Source organism: Rhinolophus sinicus, chromosome 14, assembly GCF_057876585.1.
Source record: "Rhinolophus sinicus isolate RSI-liver-muscle chromosome 14, RSI-T2T, whole genome shotgun sequence".
In the NCBI taxonomy this organism is placed as follows: Eukaryota; Metazoa; Chordata; class Mammalia; order Chiroptera; family Rhinolophidae; genus Rhinolophus; species Rhinolophus sinicus.
The window spans coordinates 156,108,543-156,126,206 of NC_142514.1; the positions used below are offsets into that span (position 1 = coordinate 156,108,543).

The window sequence follows — 17,664 nt, forward strand, 5'->3', positions numbered from 1 at the left end:
TAGGTGTCCCTTTGCATAGTCAGAGGAAACACCAGCCTGATGTGCTGGCATCATGGATATTCAAACATGGCTCATTAGAAGCTTAGGGCTTCCTAATATATTTCGTGTTTAACACAGTCTCTGGCAGTTGGGGACAAAAAACATACTGAACAGTCATCTCTCTTTAACCGCTTAGGTGTGTACATTCCCATCCTTTGACATTCCATTCCGACTTGTAACTCAGTGAAAAGAAGTGTTTTAAGTCGCTGGAGGTTTGTCTGTCTTCTAGCTGGTAAGCACGCCGATTAATCAACATGCAGCAGAGTCCTCATCTCCATGAGGGCCAGTGATGTTCCGTCTCGAGGGTTATCGAGAATCCTCTCTTGACACAGCATGTTCTAGGTGGATGAATTTTGATTCATATTCATATTGTCCCTAAAATATTAAAAAAGTAGGAAGTGCTTACAAAATATGAAAACAGATTTTAAAATAATTTCTTTCTGGTAGGGGAGGAATTGTAAATGAAAGTTAATTCATTTTCCCCTAAAACATATATTAATACTTTCCATCAATTTCTCAAATTGTCAAGTGGAGGAAGGTTAGACTATTAAGGGCTGGAAATATTCTTAAGTGCATATAATATTAAAAAATCTTCTACACCTTATTGAATAGACATTCATGTGATCAGAGTAAGCAACTGTATTGTTATCGAAGATTTGCTTAATACATTGTTACTATTTAGAATATTCGTTGGCTCTTATAATTTTTTCAAATTATAATTTTTGGCCAATATATGTCATTTGGAGTAGAAATTAAATGAAATGACATACTATTTTAGTTTTCTTATATTATTTTTAGACTGATACAGAATACCCTCAAATTGCATTTGCACCAATAGTAATCATAAGCGTGCATTGAGCTAGGTAGGCACTGTTCAAATTGCACGTATTCAATCCTCACAGGACACTTTGAGGAACGTATTATTACCCTCGTATTATTACACAAGAGTAAACTCAGGCAGAGAGAGATTTTTAAGCAATTTTCCCATCGTCAAATAGTTATAAATGAAAGAGCCAGGATTAGAACCCAAGCCATCTGCTGACTTTTAACCCTTATACTTTGCTGCATAAAAGAAAAATCAATTTTGAACATTAAAAAATTAATTTGTATTTCTATAAAATCTATACATACATGTAGTTTAAAAAGGTAAATAATTCTAGAAGGTTTTTTAAAAAAGATTAATCTCATGGAAAACTTTCCCCATTTCCCATTCCTAGAGGCAACTGCTTTCATGCTTTTAACAGATTTGTTGGGTGTTTTTGTTCATATCTATCTCTAAATGGCAAGTTTTTATGCTACTTCTTCATATTCTCAATTTTGGCCTTTTTTTATTGGCTTCTCACCACATAACATGGGGATTTGGCTATCTTTCACACAGTTATCCACACATCTTTTTGTTAAATCAGTATTCTGTATTTATGTTATCATGATGATGTGATGTGTATAGTTGATAAATGAATTATTGGATATATTTGATTTCCTTTCTTGCACAACTATTTGTTTCCTGCCAATAATAATCTAGTTTATCATCTTATTGCTCACTTTACTATGGATTGACCATAACTTATCCCTAAACTTTCACCAGTTGTATAAATACCCTCAAAGACATTAACCGTTTCATGTTTTTGAACAAATCTCTCCCAAAAGTTGGTTGATTTCCAGGCTCACTGCATAGCCCATGTCCTGGGAATATCTGTTCACCATGATTTTAGGGATTCATTTTACCTCTTCCTAGGGTAACAGACCCTGTTCCTGTATATCTTGCATGCTCTTTCTTGGTTTACTGCTCTGGTTTGATGGAGCCCAGTATCCATTAATTACATGACAAAGAGGATGTGGGAAAAATGTTTTTGAGACCTTGCTTCTCTGAAAACTATCTTTTATTGAATGAGGTATTTAAAATTGCTTAGAAAACTATCTCACACATAGTAAACAAAAGGTACATGTCCAGGAAATAATTTTATCTTCATCTTTGATTAATAATTTAAAAAGGCATTGTGTTTTTCGGTTGTAAATCATTTTTCGTAGAATTTTAGAGGCATAGTTTCATTCTCATCTAAGTTCCGATATGGAATTTGAGAAGTCCAAAATCTTTCTGACTTTTTATCCTTTGTTTTTAAACCCATGGTTCTAAATTTCATGGTGACATGAGTATAGTTTTCCTTCATTCTGCTGGGCATTCAGTGAACCTTTTGAATCTAGATATTCATAATTTTTTAAGTTTGTAAATGTTCTTGAATTACGTCCCATACTTTCTCATCCTCACTACTTTTGTCTCCTTTTTCTCTTTCTGGCACCCCTGTTATTCTGATGTTGGAATTCCTAGTTCTCCAGTTTTTTTATTTTCTCTCCTATTTCCATGTATTTATCATTTTCACCTACTATTTGGGGATTTCTTCTACTTTATTTTCCAACTCTTTTATTGAGCTTTTTATTGTTGCTCTTTTATACTTTAAGACCACTTTTTCTCTTTTTATGCAGTTTCATGGCATATTGTTTTTATTTCATGAATGCAGTGTCCTTTTTCTCTTAGGACATTAGTGATAGTTTATCTGAAATGTTCTTCTCTTAATGGAGTTCCTGTATCCTCCTCATTGTTGCTATTAATTTGTGTTGGCTTCTGTCTTTTATATTAGAAGCTTCCCTCAAATGTCTGACCCTGGCTCTTCACGCGCACTTAAGAGGTGGACAATAAAATTACTAATCAAAAGTTCTGTACAAATGGGGATGTGATGGTTGACAGTGGAATCCATTATACGGTGATCTGGGCCATTCTCTTTGGAAATGCTTGATTGTCAATAGCTTTAAACATTTTTAGTTTGTTGGTTTTTTTAAGAAAATACTGTTCAAAACTCCTTCCCAGGGAATCTAAACTCATTTTTTTCAGCATTCTGTTTGCTATATAAACTTATTTCCCCTGAATTCAATACGGAATAAGCACTCAACTGTGCATGGCATTTCCCAGCGTACACCATAAATGTCCCACCTCCTCTTAGCTTGGTAGAAGGGCAGTCATGTAACTGGGCAGAGGATCTGGGTGTCTACCTTACAGAGACCTTCAACCCACCTTTACCTGCGACTCTCAGAGGTAACTGGTGCTGCTCTTTCCTGGGCCTTTTGGGTTCTGTGGTGCAAAACAAATTGTCTTTTAAACTTTTCCCTCTGACTGTTTGGGATTAAGCTTTTTCTTATCTGAAGATTCAGTCATCACTCCTTCATTTGCTTTCCAGTTTCCAGTTTTGTTGTCTCCTCTGTCATGTTCATCGTCCTGGTAGTGATACAGGGGTTTTTTTTGTTTTGTTTTGTTTTTTGTTTTTAAACAAACAAACAAAACTTCAGTATGATTTAATGGGATTTCGCACAATACATCGTGCTCTCCCTTTCCAACTTGGGCCTGGCAGAATGGTTCCTTCAAAGAAGAGTGGTGAAGAAGAATGACCATTCTGCCATCAACAAGGTAATAGTAACCAGAGAATACACTGTCAACATTCACATTCGCATACATGGAATGGGTTTCAAGAAGTGAGCCCCTCAGGCACTCAGAGATCCAGAAATTTGCCATGAAGAAGATGGGAACCCCAGATATGCGCATGGACACCAGACTCAACAAAGCTGTCTGGGCCAAAGGAGTAAGAAATGTCCCACATCGTATTTAGGTGGAGTTGTCCAGAAAATGTTATGAGGCTGAAGAGTCACCAAATAAGCTCTATGCATTGGTTACCTATGTACTGGTACCTGTTGCCACTTTCAAAAATCTACACTTATCACCCCCTCCCCCCTTACCCTCTGGTAACCACTAAACTATTGTCTGTGTCTATGAGTTTTTGTTTCTTCATTTGTTTGTTTTGTTTCTTTGTTGTTTTCAGTTTTATATACCGCATATCAGTGAAATCATACAGTGCTCTACCTTTTCTGTCTGACTTATTTTGCTTAGCATAATATTCTCAAGCTCCATCCATATTGTCGCAAATGGTACTATTTCATCTTATGGCAGAGTAGTATTCCATTGTGTATATATATACCCCAACTTCTTTATCCATTCATCTATCAAAGGACACTTGGATGGAGGTGGTAGATGAGGGTAAAAGGGATCAACTATATGGTGATGGAAGGAGAACTGACTCTGGGTGGTGAACATAGAATGGGATTTGTAGATGATGTAATACAGAATTGTACACCTGAAACCTATGTAACTTTACTAACAATTGTCACCCCACTAAACTTTAACTAAAAAAAAAAAAATCTACAGTTAATGTGGATGAGAACTAAGTACTGTTTGTCGAATAAAGTTACAACCCCCCCCCACCCCAATAATTTAATCGGGTTTCAAGTGCCTGCATTTAACCAACCATCTTTATTTGGAAATTTGTTTATGGATATTTTCAGTTTTGTATAATTCCAGTTTATCTGTCAAATGCCTGGTAGCCTACCATGGGGATTTGGTTTTTGTGTGAGACTCTTCTTTTTGTTCTCAGGGATAGGAGAGGGAGGGGGGGGAACACATGCAGACGTATAAAAGCACAGAAGAAACGCAGCACAATGCAGGAGAAAAAGCACCAGCTTAGGAGGAAGAGATCCCAGTGTGAAGCTTCTACTGACTTAGGAGGAGTTCTTAATCCTCTTGGTATATTAGTTTCCTTACTTACACATTGATGAGAATGACAGCTATCTCATAGTTGCATTTTTAGAATTAAGATAAAGTGTGACTTAACACAGCCTTGGATGTGGTGCCCAGCAGAGGCTGTTTTTCATCCTGAATGAAGAGAGAGCATTTGCAGGGAGGGGATAGGGAGCATGGAGGGAATCCCGCTGAGAACATTTTTTTTTTTCCCCGGTTTGTATAATTACATTTACTTTGTTATATGGACCAGGGATAAAAATAGCTGGCTTCAGAAAGCCCTTTCTAATGTCCAGATTCTGTAATTATTATAAGAACCTTACGGTAGAAATTGGATCATACCGGTTTAACAAATGTGGAGTGTGTGTTACAGGGACTATGATTTTGGGCAAATTGAAGTTGGGAACTTTTGGGAAAACTCACAGTATATAGTTGCCTGAGCTGATGTCAACAGTTGTGGAATGTGTGTGTGTGTGAGTTGAACTAAAAACTGAGATAGCAGACACAGAGCGCTTAATTGACTCACTCATCCAATCATTATTAGCACTGAGAGATTATCTTCCCATATCCTGGTTAAGAGGAAAGCCTCTAAAATATAGAATAGTTGAAGAAAAATAATATAATCACACTGAGAATAGTTCTTGGAAGAACCGTCTTCCCAGATAGGGAGAGAGAATTTACAGTGACATAGTCAAGGTTGCAGGGAGTAATAGAAAAGTATTTTTTCCCCTCTGTTTTTTTAAAAAAATATTTTTTTCTTTTTTTTCTCGTTTAAATTACAGTGGACGTTCAGTATTATTTATTACACTCTATGTAGAAAAGCATTTAATAGAGTTGTTCATGTGGTTGTAAAGTTTAGTTAGAAGGGAGGATAAAAGGTAAGCTGTTTCTAAGTTGTCTGGCATCTCGAGTGTTTGCCTGTCTTCTTGTTAGCAAAGGCTAATGTTGCTGCTTAAGCATCAATTTTGTGACTAGACGATAAACTCCACCGTTTCAGACAAAAACCATAAAAGAATGCATGAGTATGTGAACTCCCCACCCCCATGTTGATAACCTTTGTCCAGGGGCTGGGTGGGGATGATGTTCCTTTAGTAAATGAAAACTATGTCCAGAAAGTTCTTCTTAGTATCAAAATAAGCGTAGCTCTTCCTCTAACAAGGCTTCTACACTGGACTTGGCATTGTATAAAGTCTATTCTCTTTTGGAAAATAAGAAAATAAGGAGGACATTTCCGGATTACTTTCATCTGTCAGCTCTTCTGTGGTTATTAAATAGTGATGGAAAGAAGGGAGAAATTATAGTAGTTGTGCAATAGAGAAAATGGAATAAATTAAATCTCTGTATGTTGATCATTTTAGGAAAAGTATTGGTAAAACAATGTACATAGTTAGTTGTTTCTGTAGAACAACATGAAACGGATTTCAGGAGTTTTCTTAGAGAGAGAGAGTAGGAGAGAGGGAGAGAGATGATGTTTTAAAATTTTTGCTTTCATTAATGCAAAGATTTAGTATAAAGTCGTCTTGGACATTGAAAATTTACTGTATCTCTTTTTTTTTAAATGCACATTTTCCTTTTTAAAGTAGTATAGTATTTCAAAACCTTGTATTTTTATTTCAAAACTTTAATGTTTCTTTATTGCCTTCAGGGTATCATAAATTTTCTTACTTTGCCATTCTTGGTTCTCTGCCCTCTGACCCCAATTTACTTTCCCCGTTTGTCTGCCACAATTTTCTTAAATAAACCCTTCCTTTCAGCTGAACAGAAGCTTAGTGTACCTTATAGACCTTTCAGTTTTGCCTCCATCTCAGAAATCCTCTGCTTCTCTCTGTGCTTGCCCTTCTTTAAGATCTGACTGAAGCCCTTCCTTGACTGTCGTAGCCCAGGTACGCAGTAAATCTATCCTCTGCACGTGCCAGCCGGGTCACTTAGGAACCACTTGGCATCCACTGCCCATTCACTTTCTACCCAGATACATTTAGTTTAATGCTACCTAGAAGGTAAGCTCCTTGAAAACAGCAGGTTTTACATTGTTTCGTACTGTTTCTTCTTTCTGATATTAAAAGGTTATGAGTTGCTTGCTTATCTGTTTATCTATCTATCTATCTATCTATCTATCTATCTATCTATCTATCTATCATTTTCTGCTGTATGCTCCCACTTGAATATTAGTTCTAAAAGACACCATGAAACTTGCAAAGGTTGCAGAGGTCATACATGGCACACAGTTGGCTCTGGTGCCCAGGCTCTCAGTCACAAATGTCCACAGCCCCTTGGAGATTGACAGTGACCCCATCATTGCCACTTCTAATTTCATTTAACCTCTAACAAGCTATTGACACTGCTAACCACTTATTTCCTGAGTGTTTCACTTCTCTTGGCTTCTAGGACATTGTCTCTTTATTCTCCTCCGACTGCACAGATCGCTTTTCTAACCCTCCTCCTCACAGAGTTCACATGATGCTGATCCCCAGATGCAGCATCATGTTTCTGTGCTTTCTCCACAAGCATCTTCCTAGCCTAGTACTTCTTGACCTTAGAGTCATGACACATTGCTCTGTTATGATCTGTCATGACAGGTCAAAGCCACTCACTTATTCATAAACATTAAGCTCTAAGCACTTATGAATGATTTAGTTTTTAAAATAATTACACTCATCTCAAAGTTACCATGACAAGAATGGCACAGTCACTCATTTGCATTTTAATAGTGTGTCCTTGCTTCTTTGAGGAAAAGTGGAATCAGAGTTAGCTGGTAGTGAATTGCGCAGAATTCACAGCCTATTTTATATTTGCTGAATATATCCATGGACTATGGTTATTGATGTGTCATTGATAGTTACAGCAATTTTAAATATTATAATTTGTAAATTGTGGATTTATACTTGTGTTTATTTCTTTGATTTTACCCACAGATACGTTTTTAATAAGGAAGAGAGAAGAAGAAGGCATGTGCGTGCATTTTTATAGCCTAGAAATGAGAATGAGACTCTAGTTACAATTTCCAAATCAAAGGCAATGTGGTCATCCAAATGACATGGGTAATAATACTATTTATGTTACCATTATGACTAAATATAGCTATGATATGCAATACTTTTTAACCATACAATATGAGTTATTTTTCTTTATCTTTATTAGTTCGTGCTTAATTTTTTATATTACCTGCAAAGATCTGAATTTAATCTTTAGAATATAGCTTTATATAGTTTTTATATTAGATTAACCATACATACAGAGGGTGCCTCCCAAAATGTATAGACATTTTAAGAAAGAAAAACACTGTATTAAAATTGTAATACTCAATATAAATATATACCAATAACAAAAGATGAATACTAGTCATATGTATACATTTTTTTTGGCATACCCCGTATTTTTTCCTCAAAAAATGATGTTTCTGGGTCATTAAATAAATGATTTTGCTAATCATTTGCCAGTAAACTGCTTTTGTAAATAAGACCTATAAAAACAAACAGTTTGGGAACTCTTGGCTCTATTTAATTCACCACTTTTGTTCATATTTGTGTGTGTTTTGTCTTTGTTACAATCTGAGTATACTCTTGGGAGTATGTCTTGTATGAATGCCATTCATCATCTGTCATAGCAGAAGAAAAGTTGAAAACCTCTGCCCGAGGCTATTTTATGTACCCCTGTGTGGTTAACTCCCATATCTGGATGTCTTCTTAATCTCTATCATCACCCACAATCCTTCCTCTGGAGGTGCAGACTCATTTAGTAAGTCATCCACTGGGCATCTTCATGTGGATGTTCTAATAGGCTCCTTAAAACACATTGTATTTGAAACTGAACTAATTTTCTATCCCATTCCCCACCCAAATTGTTCTTCAGTGTTGTACATTTTTATCAATGGCACCATCATTCACCCAATGTGTTAAAAATAAGAATACTATGCAAAGTCTCCCAGGTGAATAGCCCAGTCTTGTTTATCCGTAAATATCTCTGAAAATATTTCTCGTCTTCCTCACGGCCTTCATTTTAGCACAACCGCTCATCATTTTCCACTGGGACCGCTTCATAGCCCAGTGGTTCTCAAATGTCAGAATGCGTCAGAATCACTAAAACGCAGTTTGTCGGCCCCCAACTCCAGACTTTCAGATTCAATAATTCTAGGGAGAGTTCCAAGAAGTTGCATTTTTAACCAGTTCCTAGTGGTCCTGATGCGGCTGTTCTGGGAATCACGTTTTGAGAAGCACAGTGGTAGCCTATCATTTGCCTACTTTCCACCAGGCTAGTCACCTTCCTGTGTATCCTCCAGATTATCCTCTCAAAGGATCATTTTTTTAAATGCATGTTGGATTATATCTTTCCCTTACGTAAGCCCTTTTCACTGTCTCAACATCACACACACTTACAATAGACTTGGTTGAATGCTTATTCCTCAAATATGTGAAACTATGGCACTCTTGTTATTCTTATAACTGCATAGCACGTATCTTTCCATGTTCTGTTGAGGTTAAGGTCTTTCCATTGTCCAGGGATGTTTGTAGGGCAATCTGGCTATTAAAGTCTTAAACAGCGTCCAGTTTATGATCCCCATCTCAGGGCTTTCTTTCTTCTTCACTCATACTTTTGAAAGATGGATCTCCTTTCCAGTGGTAGGAAGCGGACTGGAGTACATGCTTACGTAAGGGTGGCCCATTGGTAGAAACAAAATTGTGTAGCTAGGTCTGGGTCATTTTTCTCCCAGTGTTCTATCCTGGCATTATCATCTGCTCTATCCTCTGGCACTGGTGGCAGACAACTATTATCTATCTTATTTGACATATTAAGTGACAAGCGGGTACCCAGCTGGCTCCTACTCGATAGTCATTTTTATCAGTTTTTAGGAGGAGGGAGCAGCACTGCTTCCTTTCTTTGCTCCCAGCAGGCCTCCAAGCACACCAAGTGCTGGCTCTGACCTGATTGGACTTTGTGTGGAGGTGAAGACTGGCCCTTGATATTGAAAGTGTGGTAAGGGGACCAGTGGAACCTGTATTACTAGGGAGCTCCTTAGACACACAGAATCTGCACCCCACCCTCAACAGAACTACTGAATGAGAATCTGCATGTCAATGAAATCCTAGGTTGATCAAGTTAGAAAAGACCTGGCCTAGGCCCCTAGTACCCCTAAAGATGCTTACCTCACCTGTTGCCATTCTCTGTTCATTCACAATAATATGAATTTGTAGGATCTGTGATAGCCAATTTCTTCATTTTTAAAATGGGGACTGTAGTGCCTACTTGGTGGGTTACGATGATGTGTGTAAAATATCCAGCACAGCACCTTAGTTGGGGTGAGTATTCTACAATGGTAGCCATTATTAAGTCTGCTACTTCAGCTTCTTGGATTTTAACAGTCTTTGAAAGTCTTTATAAATAAGTCACCTACCTCCCCCAACAACCAATAACCTGCATCGGAGGTATTGGTGCCTGAAAGTTAGAGTAGGATTGTGGCTGATGATATACTTAATTTTCAATTAAACGGCATAGCTGGGATGGCTTTGGGAAGCAGAGAAGTTGCCAGTTTTCCAGTGTTGACTGGTTGATTTCTAGAAATATGAGTTATCAATGCTCTTAGCTCTGAGCTGGGAGAATATATTAAAAAACACTCCACATCATAGTGAAAAGGGAAATGCAAATTCAAAACACAGTGAGATACTACCACAGCCCATTCAAATGGCTGAAAATAAAAATACAGTGCCAAGGGTTGGTGAGGATGTGAAGAAGCTCTAATTCTCGTACATTGCTGGTAGGGGTATAAAATGGTACAACCAGTTTGGAAAAGTGTTTAACAGTTTCTTAGAAATTTAACAACAATACAAAGGAACAAACTCCGGCAGGCAGAAACTCATTCACTAAGGGCATATTTGGATTCAACAATACCATCAATCAACTGGATATATTTCACATCTATAGATTACTTCACCCAACCATAGCAGAATACACATTCTTCTCAAACACACATGGAACATTCACCAATACAGACCACATTCTGGGCCATAAAGTATCCCTTACCAGATTCAAAATAATTGAAATCATAAAACGTCTGCTTTCTGACCACAATGGAATTAAACTAGAAACCAATGACAGAAAGAAAGCTGGAAAGTCCCCAAATAAATGTGGAAATTAAGCAACACACTTCTAAATAATACATGGGTCAAAGAAGAAATCTCAAGAGAAATTAATAAATATTTTGAACGAAATGAAAATGAAAATACAACTTATCAAAAATTGTGGAAAGCTGTGAAAGCAGTGGAAAGGAACAAAGATCTAAAATCAATAAGCTAAGCTTCCACCTTAGGAAAATAGAAAAAGAAGAATTAATTAAATCCAAAGTTAACAGAAGAAAATAATGTTAAAAATATGGGAAGAAATTAATAAAATTTAAAACATAAAATCAATAGAGAAAATCAACAAAACCAAAAGCTTCTTCTTCTTCTTCTTTTTTTCTATATAAGCCTGAGTCAGGCTAACTAAAAAAAAAAAAAAAAAAAAAAGAAATAACACAAATTATTAATATCAGAAATGAAAGAGGGGGCATCACTATAGATCCTATGGACATTAAAAGGATAATAAAAGAATACTATGAACAATATTATGCCCACAATTTTGAATTTGATAACCTAGGTGAAATGGACCAATTCCTTGAAAAACACAATTTGCCAAAACTCATATAAGAAGAAACAGTCTAAATAGCCTTATACAGGCATCGTTTTGTTGTGTTTCACTTTATTGTGCTTCACAGATGTGTTTTTTTACAAATTGAAGACAAGAACAGCAAAATGATTACAACTTACTTTATTGCAATAGTCTATAACCAAAGCCTTAATATCTCTGTGGTATGCCTGTATATATTTTAAAAATTAAATCAATAACTAATAGTCTTTCAAAACAGAAATCATCCGGCACAGATGGGTTCACTGATGAACTCTACAAAACATTTAAGGAAAAAATTATACCAATTCTCTGTAATATATTTCGGAGAATAGAACCACAGGGAATACTTTGTAATTCGTTTTATGAGACCAGCATTTATTACCCTATTAACAAAACCAGACAAATAAATTATAAGTAAAGAAAACTACAGGCTAAAATTTCTCATGAGCATAGATGCAAAAATCCTTAACGAAATATTGTCAAATTGAATTCAATAATGTTTATAGAGAATTATACATCACAGTCAAGTGAGATTTATCCCAGGTATGCCAGTCTGGTTCAACATTTGAAAATCAATTCATGTAATCTATCACTTTAACAGGTTAAAAATGGAAAATTGCATGATTATATCCATAAATGCAGAAAACCACTTCACTTGACAGAATCCAACGCCCATTCATAATAGAAGCTCTCAGTAAACTAGAAATAGAGGGGAACTTCATCAACTTGAAAAAAAAACACAAAACGAAAACCTACAAATAACCTACAGCTAACATTGTACTTCATGATGGAAACACAAAGCTTTCCCACTAAGATCAGGATGAAGTCAAGGATGTCACCTCTTAACACTTCTTTTCAATATCATACTGGAATTTTGGGTTAATGCAATAAGACAAGAGAAGGAAACTAAAAGGTATATAGATTGAGAAGGAAGAAATAAAACTGTTTTTGTTTGCAGATAACAAGATGGTCTATGTAGAAAATCTGAAAGAATCATTTTAAAACAAACAAACAAAAAACCAAAAACTCCAGGAACTAATGAATGATTACAGCAAGATTTCAGGATGCAAGGTTAATATGCAAAAGTCCATTGCTTTTCTATATGCCAGCAATGGATAGTAGAATTTGAAATTAAATCACAATATAATTTATATTAGCACCCCTCATAATGAGATACTTAGGTATAAATCAAACAAAATATTTATAAAATCTATATGAGGAAAAAATTACAAAACTCTGATGAATGAAATCCAGGAAGAAGTAAATAAATTGAGAGACCTTCTGTCTTCATGGACAGGAAGACTTAATATTGTCAAGATATTAGTTCTTCCCAACTTGATCTATAGATTGAATAAAAACTTAATCAGAATCCCAGCAAGTTATTCTGTGTATATCGATGAACTGAATCCAGAGTTTATATGGCGAGGCAAAAAACCCAGAATAAGGATAGCCAACGCAATTTGAAGAAGAGCGAAGCTGGAAGATTGACAGTACTCAACTTCAAGACTCACTATACAGCTACATTAATCAAGACAGCATGGTATTAGCAGAAGAACAGATGAGTAAATCAATGTAAGAGAACAGAGAGCCCAGAAACAGACCCACATAAATTGTAAACTGATCTTTGGCAAAGGAACAAAAGCAACACAACAGACTTTTCAACAAATGGTGATGGAATAATTGGATATCCATATGAAAAAAAAACCAAAAAAAACCCAAAAAAAAACCAGACCTAGACGCAGACCTTAAACGTCCCACAAAAATTGAGGCAAAATGGATCACAGACTTTATGTGTAAGATGCAACATTATAAAACTCCTAGAAGAAAGCATGGGAGAAAAATCTAGATGACTTTGGTTATGGCAATGACTTTTTAGATACAACACCAAAGGCAGGATCCATGAAACAAATAAGTAATAAGCTAGACTTTTCTGCACTTCTTCAAGAGAATGAGAAGGCAAGCCACAGATTGGGCAAAATTATCTGTAAAAGCACATCTGGTAAAGGAGTTATCCAAAATATACAAAGAACACTTAAAATTCAAGAACAAGAAAACAACTAAATTAAAAGATGGGTCAAATACCTTAACAGACACTGCATCAGAGGACATATACAGATGGTAAGTAAGCATATGAAAAGATGCTCCACATCATATGTCATTAGGGAGAGGCAAATAACATAACAGTGAGCTACCACTACATGCCGATTAGAATAGACAAAATCCAGAACACTAACAATGCCGAATACTGCCAAGGATATGAAACAACAGGAATTCTCATTGATTATGGTGGGAATGTAAAATGACACAGACACTTTTATGGTATAGATAGATTAGCAATTTCTAACAGAACTAAATATACTTTACCATAGGATCCAGCAGTTGTGTTCCTTGTTATTTACCCAATTAGTTGAAAACTTATGTCCACACAAACCCTGCACATAGATGTTTATAGCAGCCCCAACTTGGAAACAACCAAGATGTCCTTCAGTAGGTGAAGGGATAAACTGTGGCACATCCAGACAATGGAATATTATTCAGTGATAAAAAGAAATGAGCTATCAAGCCATGAAAAGACATGGAGGAAACTTAACTACATGGTACCAAGTCAAAGAAGCCTATCTGAAAAGGCTGCAGTGGTATGTGATTCAAATTAGATGACATTCTGGGAAATGTAAAACTATGGAGACACTAAAATGATCAGTGATTCCCAGGAGTTAGGGGACAGTGAGGGATGCATAGAAAGCAAAGAGGGTTTTCAGTGCTATGAAACTACTCTGTATACTAAAATGATGGATACATGTCATTAGAATTTGTCGAAACTCAGAATGTACAATACCAAGAGGAAACCCCAATGTAAACTATGAACTTCTGATGATAATGGTGTGTAAATGTAGGTTCATCACTTGTAACAAACGTGCCGCTCCTGTGCAGGATTTTGAGAATTGGAGGAGGCTGTGCTGTTGTCGGGGCAGGCGATATGTGGCAAATCTCGTACATGCCATTCAATTTTGCTCTGAACCTAAAACCACTCTAAAATGTAAAATGTTGTTTTTAAAAAGTGTATCGTACAAAGCGTAGCGCATTGAATGTGCCTAATAAGCTATTATCCGATTCTAAAATGTATTTTCTATTATATAACACGTCACCTCTCCTCTTGACTAGCTGTCACTCTATCACACTGCAGCAGAATGTCCGAAATAGAACACCAGGAAGGAGAGACAATTGTGACTTAGGCAAGAATTATGAATTTAGAGTTCTACCAAAGAAGCCAGTTCAAAGCAAGAGCAAGAGTAAATGTATGTTTTTACAGAAATTAATCTCCCCTTAATGATCATGGCACGGAAACTGCCAGATGCTTTGTGAAGGCCATGTTCTGATCTACTATTTTCAGCCATTTTTGGGAGATTTTACCTGGCCATGAGATCTCACTGAGGAGTTTCTCGCTCAAGTACAGTGTCCCTCCATCAGCCAAGTATGGCGGACGGCACACAGTGTCTATGATTCCCGGGGATGGCATTGGGCCTGAGCTTATGCTGCAGGTCTAGACTGTGTTCAGATGCGCCTGTGTGCCTGTGGGCTTTGAGGTGGTGCAAACTAGCTCCGCTGCTGGCAAGGAGGACTTTCACAGTGCCATCATGTCCATTCGTCGAAACCGTGTGGCCATGAATGGCCACATTGAAATGAACCACAACCTGCCACCATCCCACAGATCCCTCAACAGCCTGTTTCACACCACGCTGGATCTCTACGCTAATGTTATCCACTTTAAGAGTCTGCCAGGTGTGAGGACCCGGCACAGTACCCTGGCTATCCGGGAAAACACAGAGGGTGAATACAGCAACCTGGAATACGAGAGTGTGACAGGAGTGATGGAGAGCCTGAAGATCATTACTGAGGACAGATCTTTGTGTGTTGCTGAACATGCCTTCCAGCTGGCCCAGCGGATGGGGTGCAGGAAAGTGACGGCTGTGCACAGAGCCAGCATCATGAAACTGGGAGATGGTCTCTTCCTGCAGTGCTGTCGGGAGGTGGCGTCCCGCTATCCTCAGATCACCTTGGAAGACATGGTTGTGGATAACGCCACCATGCAGCTGGTATCCCAACCCCAACAGTTTGACGTCATGGTGATGCCCAATCTTTATGGCAACATTGTCAACAGTGTCTGCACAGTGTTGGTTGCAAGACCAGGCATTGTGCCTTGTGCCTGCTATGGCCCCACATATGCAATGTTTGAAACAGCTGCAAAGCCATCAGGCAGGGATATAGCCAATAAGAATATGGTCAACCGACTGCCACGCTGCTGGCGAGTTGTATCATGCTGGATTACCTCAAGCTCCACTGCTATGCCATCACCATTCATACTGCAGTCTTGACATCTTTGGAGAACAGAGATGTTCATACTCCAGACGTTGGAGGCCAGGGTACCACAGTGGATGCCATTAATGATATCATAAGCCACATCAGTGCTACCAATTAAAAGGTCAGTACTTTGGAGCCTAGCTATCCCCCAAAGTCCTTTCTGACCCACTCTTTGCCTTAGTCTACCCACTCAGAAACCCCAGCCAGCTTGGCTAGTGTGGACTTCAGAATAAACTAGCTTCTGCTCCAACTCAGAAGAGGTGGGAGGGGGAGTTAATCAAGTCTGATTATTTTTCTATTGAACTAAAATGCATTAATTACCATCAATATTGCTTGTTTAAATTAGCCAAACCTATTGTATTGTACTCATATGTTTATTGAGAAATTCTTCTCTATTTTAATCCACAATTCATGCTTCTCTATGATGTGATACACTAAATAAATCAGAGCTGTTTGGAAAGTCCTGGAGCGTTCCCAAAATCTGGCAAATGGATTTTCTGTTTATCGGTATCATTAGAATTCAGCAAGCCAGCCTACAGAGAGGTCTGGCTTCTCTCTGGAGGTTGTTAATGAGTTAATTATTGCAATAAAATTTGCCTACAAAATATACATTATAAGCTCAGTAATGAATAAAGCTGAACTAGTACAGAATGTATCCACTCCCTCCTAGATGCCTCATTTTTCCCCCATGGTCTTGTTTATGTTAAGAAGGTATTTTCTCTGTTATAATTTTTCACACATGGACCTCCCTGGGCACTGCAGCTCTCCTGAAAAGTGGATTCTTGAATTCCTTCCAGTTGGATTTGAGAGTCTACAGGTCAAATCCCTAGTTAATAGGTCTTGGGCCCATCTTTGCTCTACAAGTAGAACTATGTACTCTAAACTCCGTGCTCACTATTTCAGTTTTTCGTGATTTAGTTTCTTTGCTTCTCTTTCAAGGAAAGTATGCATAAGAAAAGAAAAAGCACTGAGTTAATTTAAATGTTTACTGTCATTTTACTATAATATACTTTGTGTACAGTATTTTAAGGTCATAGTTGAGAAACAAACAAAAATGATAATTTTATTAGTGCTTAGAAATTGTTATTACTCAAGTAGGAAATTAAAATGATTATAAATACTTTTATAGTATTTGTAGTAGTTTTATTGGCACAAATACCCTGCAGAGAGAAGAGAGATTAAGAAACACAGTGAATCCTTAATAATACTTGGGAAACCTCCGTGTTGCAGCTATAACCTTTGGATCCTGCCATGGCTCATGGATCACACGTTAAAGACATTGAGACCTGAGTTTCTTACAGTTTCCAAAAGGCTCTGACTTCTCGTATTACCTTGATCTCACCTATCTTTGTTAAGTATAACGTCAGGGCCAATGTTTGGAAAACCAAAAGGGTTTTCCAAATTTGAGGGGATTTAGTTTGAAGAGAAAGTGACTCTGTAGAGTCTTTCACGCTATCTAGCCTTTCTTGAAGAATAGGCAAGTTGGGATCAGTCAATTGTGAAATAATGATGGTGTTCTGTTTATCGGACAGTAGAAATGTCATGGGCCATGGCTGCCATTGGCCCATATGCTGCCTTCCTCTGGGAAGAGCTAGGCCTGCACCAGAGGCATGGTTTGATCAGTGGAGCAAGGGGTGGATTTTGGCTTGAAGTTCCCCCACCTCCAATACCACACGAACCCATGCCACCTTAATCCATACTATCCATTCTGTACCCCTTTCTCTCATGGCTAGAGGACTTATTCATGGCACAACCAGCCCAACTGCAGACAGTAGCCAGGTATTGACTTCTATTTGAGACAGTGGGAGTTTGTTCTGCTATGTGCATTTGAGTTGAAGTTTCCCTTTCTGTTAAAGATGGTCATCTCCAGAATATTTCTACAGGTCTTGGACCAGACTGCTGTCATGGCACCTAGTACACCATAGTGGAATTTTCCACGTATCAACAGTGTTAGATTTTCCCACTTAGCCATGAGCGTCTCTGGGGCCAAT

General features: G+C 37.5%; 1 protein-coding gene and 2 pseudogenes across 2 annotated transcripts in view; all 3 read left to right on the forward strand.

Annotated features, from left to right (window-relative positions):
- Positions 1–17,664, forward strand: part of NELL1 (neural EGFL like 1) — a 761,225-nt gene that overhangs the window by 488,993 nt on the left and 254,568 nt on the right. The window lies entirely within an intron of this gene.
- LOC109453129 (large ribosomal subunit protein eL31 pseudogene) lies at positions 3,442–3,839 on the forward strand (annotated as a pseudogene).
- Positions 12,852–15,791, forward strand: LOC109453097 (isocitrate dehydrogenase [NAD] subunit gamma, mitochondrial pseudogene; annotated as a pseudogene).